General features: G+C 39.1%; 1 protein-coding gene across 3 annotated transcripts in view; it reads right to left on the reverse strand.

The window, feature by feature from the left end:
- zfhx3b (zinc finger homeobox 3b) overlaps nucleotides 1-4,733 on the reverse strand; it is a 327,377-nt gene extending 322,644 nt beyond the window's left edge. For all 3 annotated transcript variants that reach the window (XM_085761295.1, XM_085761312.1, XM_085761304.1), the window contains exon 1: nucleotides 4,641-4,733. The gene's annotated coding sequence lies outside the window, so the exon portion shown is untranslated. The remainder of the gene's footprint in view (nucleotides 1-4,640) is intronic.
- Between the last annotated feature and the right edge of the window lie 1,267 nt (nucleotides 4,734-6,000).

Raw genomic sequence — 6,000 nt, forward strand, 5'->3', positions numbered from 1 at the left:
ATTTTTAGAACGGAGGAGCGGAGCGGCAGGCTGCTCAGAGCTATGCTATGGAGGCTAAAGGAATTTCTTGGTTTCCCTCATCAAACTCATCAAATACAAAATCCCAAAACTCCAAAACGCTTTCATGGACAAGTTGTAACCTGCACAATCACCACGCTATGAGATAATAATGGAACGTTACGAAACGGAGCCGTTTTCGAGGTAAATACAGGGTAAATACAGTCTGCTTGCTGAAAAACTGTCCCTGAACGCAACACGCATCAGCGGTTTTGCATGAATTTACCTCTAAAACAGCTCCGTCTCGTAACGTTCTGTTATTATCTCACAGCGTGGTCATTGTGCAGCTCACAACTTGTCCACGACAGCCTTTTGGAGTTGTTGGATTGTGTATTTGATGAGTTTGATGAGGAAAACCAAGAAATTCCCTTAGCCTCCATAGTGTAGCTCTGAGCAGCTCGCCGCTCCGCTCCTCCGTTCTAAAAATAGCTTACACCGACAATTAAAGGTAACGAACCTACTGCTATGACTATAGCGATTATGGCAATGGGCCAATTTGCCAAAATGTTGAACTATCCCTTTAACACTGAGGAGACAGTCATTGCCCAGCACCCTTCAGTCTGGCTCACACAGTGTAAAGGCTTTTGAAATTTTCTTTCCCAAAACAAATCCAACATTGCATTCCTGGTCACGCAAGAGATTGATCGCCAGTGTTAAGGTTGGAAAAGGCTCATCTCATGCACCATTAAAGCTACCAAACTCTCCAACTAATCTGCCTATGCTGTTACATTACCAAAACTCGTTAAGCACAGCGCCGCAGAGACAGATGCAGCTAAAAAAAAAAAAGTACTCATGGAGCAGAAGCAGAAGAGTACTTAAGGAGTTTTACCACAATATAAACAATACAATCCACTTTTGAGCACAGATGTAAGATATGTCTATCTGAGCCAAAGCAATTTCTTCCCTTCAAACTCCTAATCATTTGAATCTCATGACAATAATGAGACATTAAAAAAACAAGAACAACCTATGATATAACACATTATAGCAGCAGCCCACAGCACACTGCTGGTCCTCTTAAGAGGTCACAAATAATCATAAGACTTTCCAAAATGTCGAGGACGACTGTGTGAAATGTTCAATGCAAGTGTAAAACAAGGCAAGAAGGCCAAGGACATCTGCAGTGGGTAAAACACAAAGGGGAGATGCCTTAAAGAGCAGCATATTGTAAATCCTACGTCTTGCGAAGAATGAGACAAAACATAAAAGCAAGAAAGAGAAATACCCATCTCATATTTTGCCATAAGAGAAAAATGTGAACTGTGGGATTGTCCAAACAATATAAGTATATCACCTCTCCAATTACAGTAGCTGCATACGAGCTGACCTCGCAGGATAATCACATTTGACCTATATTTACTGAGCTGCACTCTATTCCCTTAACCCTGAGGTGTGTGATGATTAAAGACAAAGAGCTGTGCCCACATTGCTCAAGTGTGAGGCATGCCCAAAAAGAGGAAGCATCAGAGATTGTCTCATGATGGAAGGGACGGCAAATGCTTTTGCTATTTGTGCTATTATTGGATCTATCCAAGCACATCTCTCAAGAATTTGGGTCTTACTATTATGATTCTTTCTCCAGATGGTTTGTAGTCCATATTTCATTAATCCCTTTAACCTGTCATTTAAGTCCCCTCTTTATCAGGGATTTAAAGCTCAAAGCTGTAGACGTTGAATAGCAACAAGGCAATTGGTCATTTAATGGGCCACTTCGTTGAAATGACCAGATGTTCCAATTTATAATACTAATTGACAATAAAGGATATCTATATTTCAACTAGGATATGAACAGAAAACCCCAATATATGTTCAAAAGTCATTATGAAACATCAGAAGGTAACAAAGAACATTTTAATGAAGCTTTACAGTAAAGTAAGATTTTGATTTAAAGACTCACAGCTATGAAAACACAAGTTTAGTTTTGACCAAGATACAGCAGTTGTGAGGAAGTTCTGACTGAGGGCTGCGCAAAAGCGAGGTTAAAAAGGATAAAGTGATCTGACCCTGCTCTAAAATGTACTATGATACAATTGTTAAAAAAAATTGTAGTATTAAAGAGTTCAGTCTGAGTCAGCTGAAGACAGACAATGTAGTTTGCATTCTCAGCCGTGAAAGCTTTGCAAAACCTGCCAAAGCCTAACCAAATGTGATCACATCTCCTTTCTCTGGTAGAATAGCAGCAACAATTTCTGAACTGAAGAAGCATTTAGGACGAGAGGTGAAATGTCTTTGAGGATCTAAAGCAAGTCCACTTACAGTACCGTCGTAAAGCTCTAAGAGCTAGATGACCTAGATGACCTCAGAGTCCTCAATAAGCACATTTAATTTTGATGTGCACTGGGCATGAATCTGAATGCGAGAAAAAATTGAATATTACAGTCTTCTTTTTCTATCCATCAATATATTGTAGCCATTGTGTTCTTTTCTTCTTTTCATAATTGCACATGGTAAATTTCCTGAGACCCTGATGAGAAAGAATGAAAGAAAAGCAGAGCATGAAAATGGCAACAGCATTTCCTCTCTTTCCCATTCTCCTCAGTCTATGCTAGCGGAGGGTTTTTTATTAATTTTATTTAATTATCCCACAAAGCTCTTTTTTACACTGGGCCATCTCTGTCTGTGTCCTACTCCCACTGTGTGAGCTTTGTAATTTAATAAAGCTTCATTTAAGAGAGAAGTTGATTAAAAAATTAAGCTCCAGTGATCACCATAGCCTCAGCCCTCCCCATTTTATGAAAAGATCCAATATTTCATATTATGAACATGTCGGGCAGAAATTATCACCGCAGGACAAGTTAATGCTTTCAATACAATCATATGACAATGACACTAAAGCCCACTACAGAGAGTGTCCCACTAAAACATGGAAAATGACAGGAGCTGAAAAAATATCATTCCTCTACTATAGGTCAGGCATTTTTCCCCTTGTCCCTGCTGTCTATCATCCACGTGTTAATTTTTTATTCATAATTCATATTTTCCTACTTCTTATGACAGCAGGTGACTGCCAAAACTCGTCTTACACAGCTGTGAAAGAGATTTCTTAGATTTCTAGAGTGAATGACGACACTTTGGTGCAATACTGGATTGAGGAAAAATTCCAGCCTACTGCCCTCTGCTTGGTTTCACTGTAGAAAATTGTACCAATAATCACTTATACTCATGCAGACTCTTTGAAATACAATCTCCCTAAGTCATCCCATCTGTGCAGCATAGTGTACGCATGCACACAAACCCACTGATATAGAAAATGCTCAAGCTGTCAATTCCATTTTTTTTTCTTTTAAGAAAAAAAAGCAATGATAAATGCACAATCTACACTGAAGTTTCATGTTAAATACTTTCTCACTGGTGGAGAAACATAATCCACACAATTAATGCTTGAAAATTATAGCCTGGATCTAGTGGCAGTTTTGAACCATAAGTTATTGATTTGGAAATGAAAACCTGTACTCTTCAAGGTTAAACCCAGTCCACCCTCATTACTGCTCTGTCCTTGAGAGGCCCGCACCAGAGCTGCTGCAAGGAGTAGAGAGGACTGCTTTAATGAAGGTGAATTTAATAGGATTTAATGTAGCTGGGGGCAATGGAGCAGCAGAGATATGGTTTTAACAAAGAGCAAGGGACCAAGGGTACAGCCAAGAGAGCAGCCATTTTCCTTTCTTTATATTTATTTCACATTTGGCCGAGCAGAGTAAAAGCACACCACATTTTCATCTGACTCAGCCACAAGAGTCAGTGGTTATATTTCTGTAGTCAGGACAATACAGTCCTACAGGTCTCCATCTAAGCATTCACACAGATATTGTATAACATAACATATTGGAATAATCGGGCATGATGTTGGTGGTGATCTAGAAATGTTACTTAATGCTTATCTATGAATGTTACTTTATTTTGGCATGGAGCTATTTTTTTTAAACTGCACTACAAAAAAGTACTTTTTCCCAGATGGTGCATTAAATATATCAACCTTATGGTTGCCTTCATCGTTAAAACACTTGGTGCTTTAATCCTGCCATGGAAAAAAAAAGAAGAAGCCCAGAACCACTATTGACTGAAGATGATGTGATTCCAGATAATGTGATGATGCAGACAGTATTCCCCATTCACAATCATGCATACAACATCTTTGGGGAGCTCAGCAGGAATGAGTTAAATTTTTGATAATTCCTACACACAACTTACCAAGGTCTATTCTCTGTCTCCCCTTTTACTGAGCAAGTGTTTTGGTAAACTAAGCAATTGCATCATATCATGCCTCTCACTTCAGCATTGCGTGGGCACCTCAGGCTGCTCAGCACAAAGCTTTAGGACAAGTAATGTTCCTACATCTTTGTATGTTCATAACCTGGTTCTATTATTAATTGTGTTGAGTTCTCACAAATGCTGAATCCCATTTGCTTCATGCAGCTTGCCCCTTCAGCTGTGAGGTCACGATCACATGGCTGTGCCTTCAGCTTTTGTAAGCTTGATGTGAACAATGTGTGCTTTCTGCAAATAACATTAAATGGTTCGCTCCTATAGTAATGCTCCATAAATATGCCAAAATCTTGAACAGGAAAAAAAAATTACTTTCATACCAGGTTTTGAAACCCTTGCACAGTCATTTCTCTTCTTTTTTCTCTCCCGTCTCTTCACTCGCTGAAATCTCCTGAGGAGCTGAAAGGGTGCTGATTCACAAACAGAAAGAAAGAGGAGAAAGCAAAGATGTTATTACAAATCCCAATAACATGACATACAGTGTTTGCTGTTATCAGTACCAATTCTTAATAATCATACTGGGCCAGAGGCCAAACACTGCTGATCGTTGCCTTCCTTTCCTCTTAATTATGGGTGCAGTATGAAATAAATGAACCACATTAAATAAATAAACCACTCTTCCATACTTCACTTCTTTCTACAGTCCCTCATGAAGACTCCAGAACATGGTTTTAACTACTTCACTGCATTTAAAATGCTGAAACACACAGATACTCCTCTGTAGGTGGTAGGGGAAAAAAGATTCAAAAAGGAGAACATTTTAAGAAATAGACATGCACCAACTACTTATGGCATGCTTTTCAAAAGCACTAAACCTCTGCCAGGTCTATTCTGTGTGGATGTGATGTCTGAGCAGAGGGCACTGGGAAATGTGTGTCCTGAGACATTTGAGAACATTTGAGGAAGTATTTATAAGAGCCTTGACTGACAGAGGTGCCAACTCTGGATCAAGGGTCACTAACAATTCACAGGGCATAGAGTCAAAATAACTGTGCACTTACTAGGAAGAAAATTATATATGATAGGTTTTTTCTCACCAAAGCCGTCAGATTGCTGCACTATTCAAACTACACAACTCTTTTAATCAAGAATCTCAAATCATTTTGGTTTGCACACAATAGAGTAATCAGCAACAGGGGATCACAAGATATTTCACCACCAGGAATACCAAACAGGTCTCTCGAGTCATTCTAACTAGAGAGGCCAACATCAATAACTCCTACATTTGTTGCCGTAATCACTACCAGTCACAGGTTCAGATATTTCGCCTGCTAGATATCGTTTAGGCATCTGCATGCATCGGCATCTCTCCCAGACATCGATCAAGTGCCAGTTTCTGTCTGATCTGTGGCTTTTTCTTTCCAAAAACTGTAGGCGAGTGAAAACTTTGGGGCTGAAATTTTGCAGTCTCTACTTTGCACTAACACCCCTCTGCCTGGATGGTGATGATGACTCTTTATACAAAATGTACTTAATTTTTTCTCAAACTTTCCTATGTGACTTGACGCAAAACAAGATTATGTACTCATCTATTGTAAAATCAGATATGAAGTGTAATGTTAATAATGTAACTGATGATTTATTGGGCAGTGCTGATAATGTGATTAAAAAGCATAAAAATGTTTTCTGAGAAAACTTTTAAGTTCCTTGAAGAGCTCCCCTGTTGACCCACAACCAGGA

Source organism: Trachurus japonicus, chromosome 3, assembly GCF_045865225.1.
Source record: "Trachurus japonicus isolate A0001 chromosome 3, Traja_1.0".
In the NCBI taxonomy this organism is placed as follows: Eukaryota; Metazoa; Chordata; class Actinopteri; order Carangiformes; family Carangidae; genus Trachurus; species Trachurus japonicus.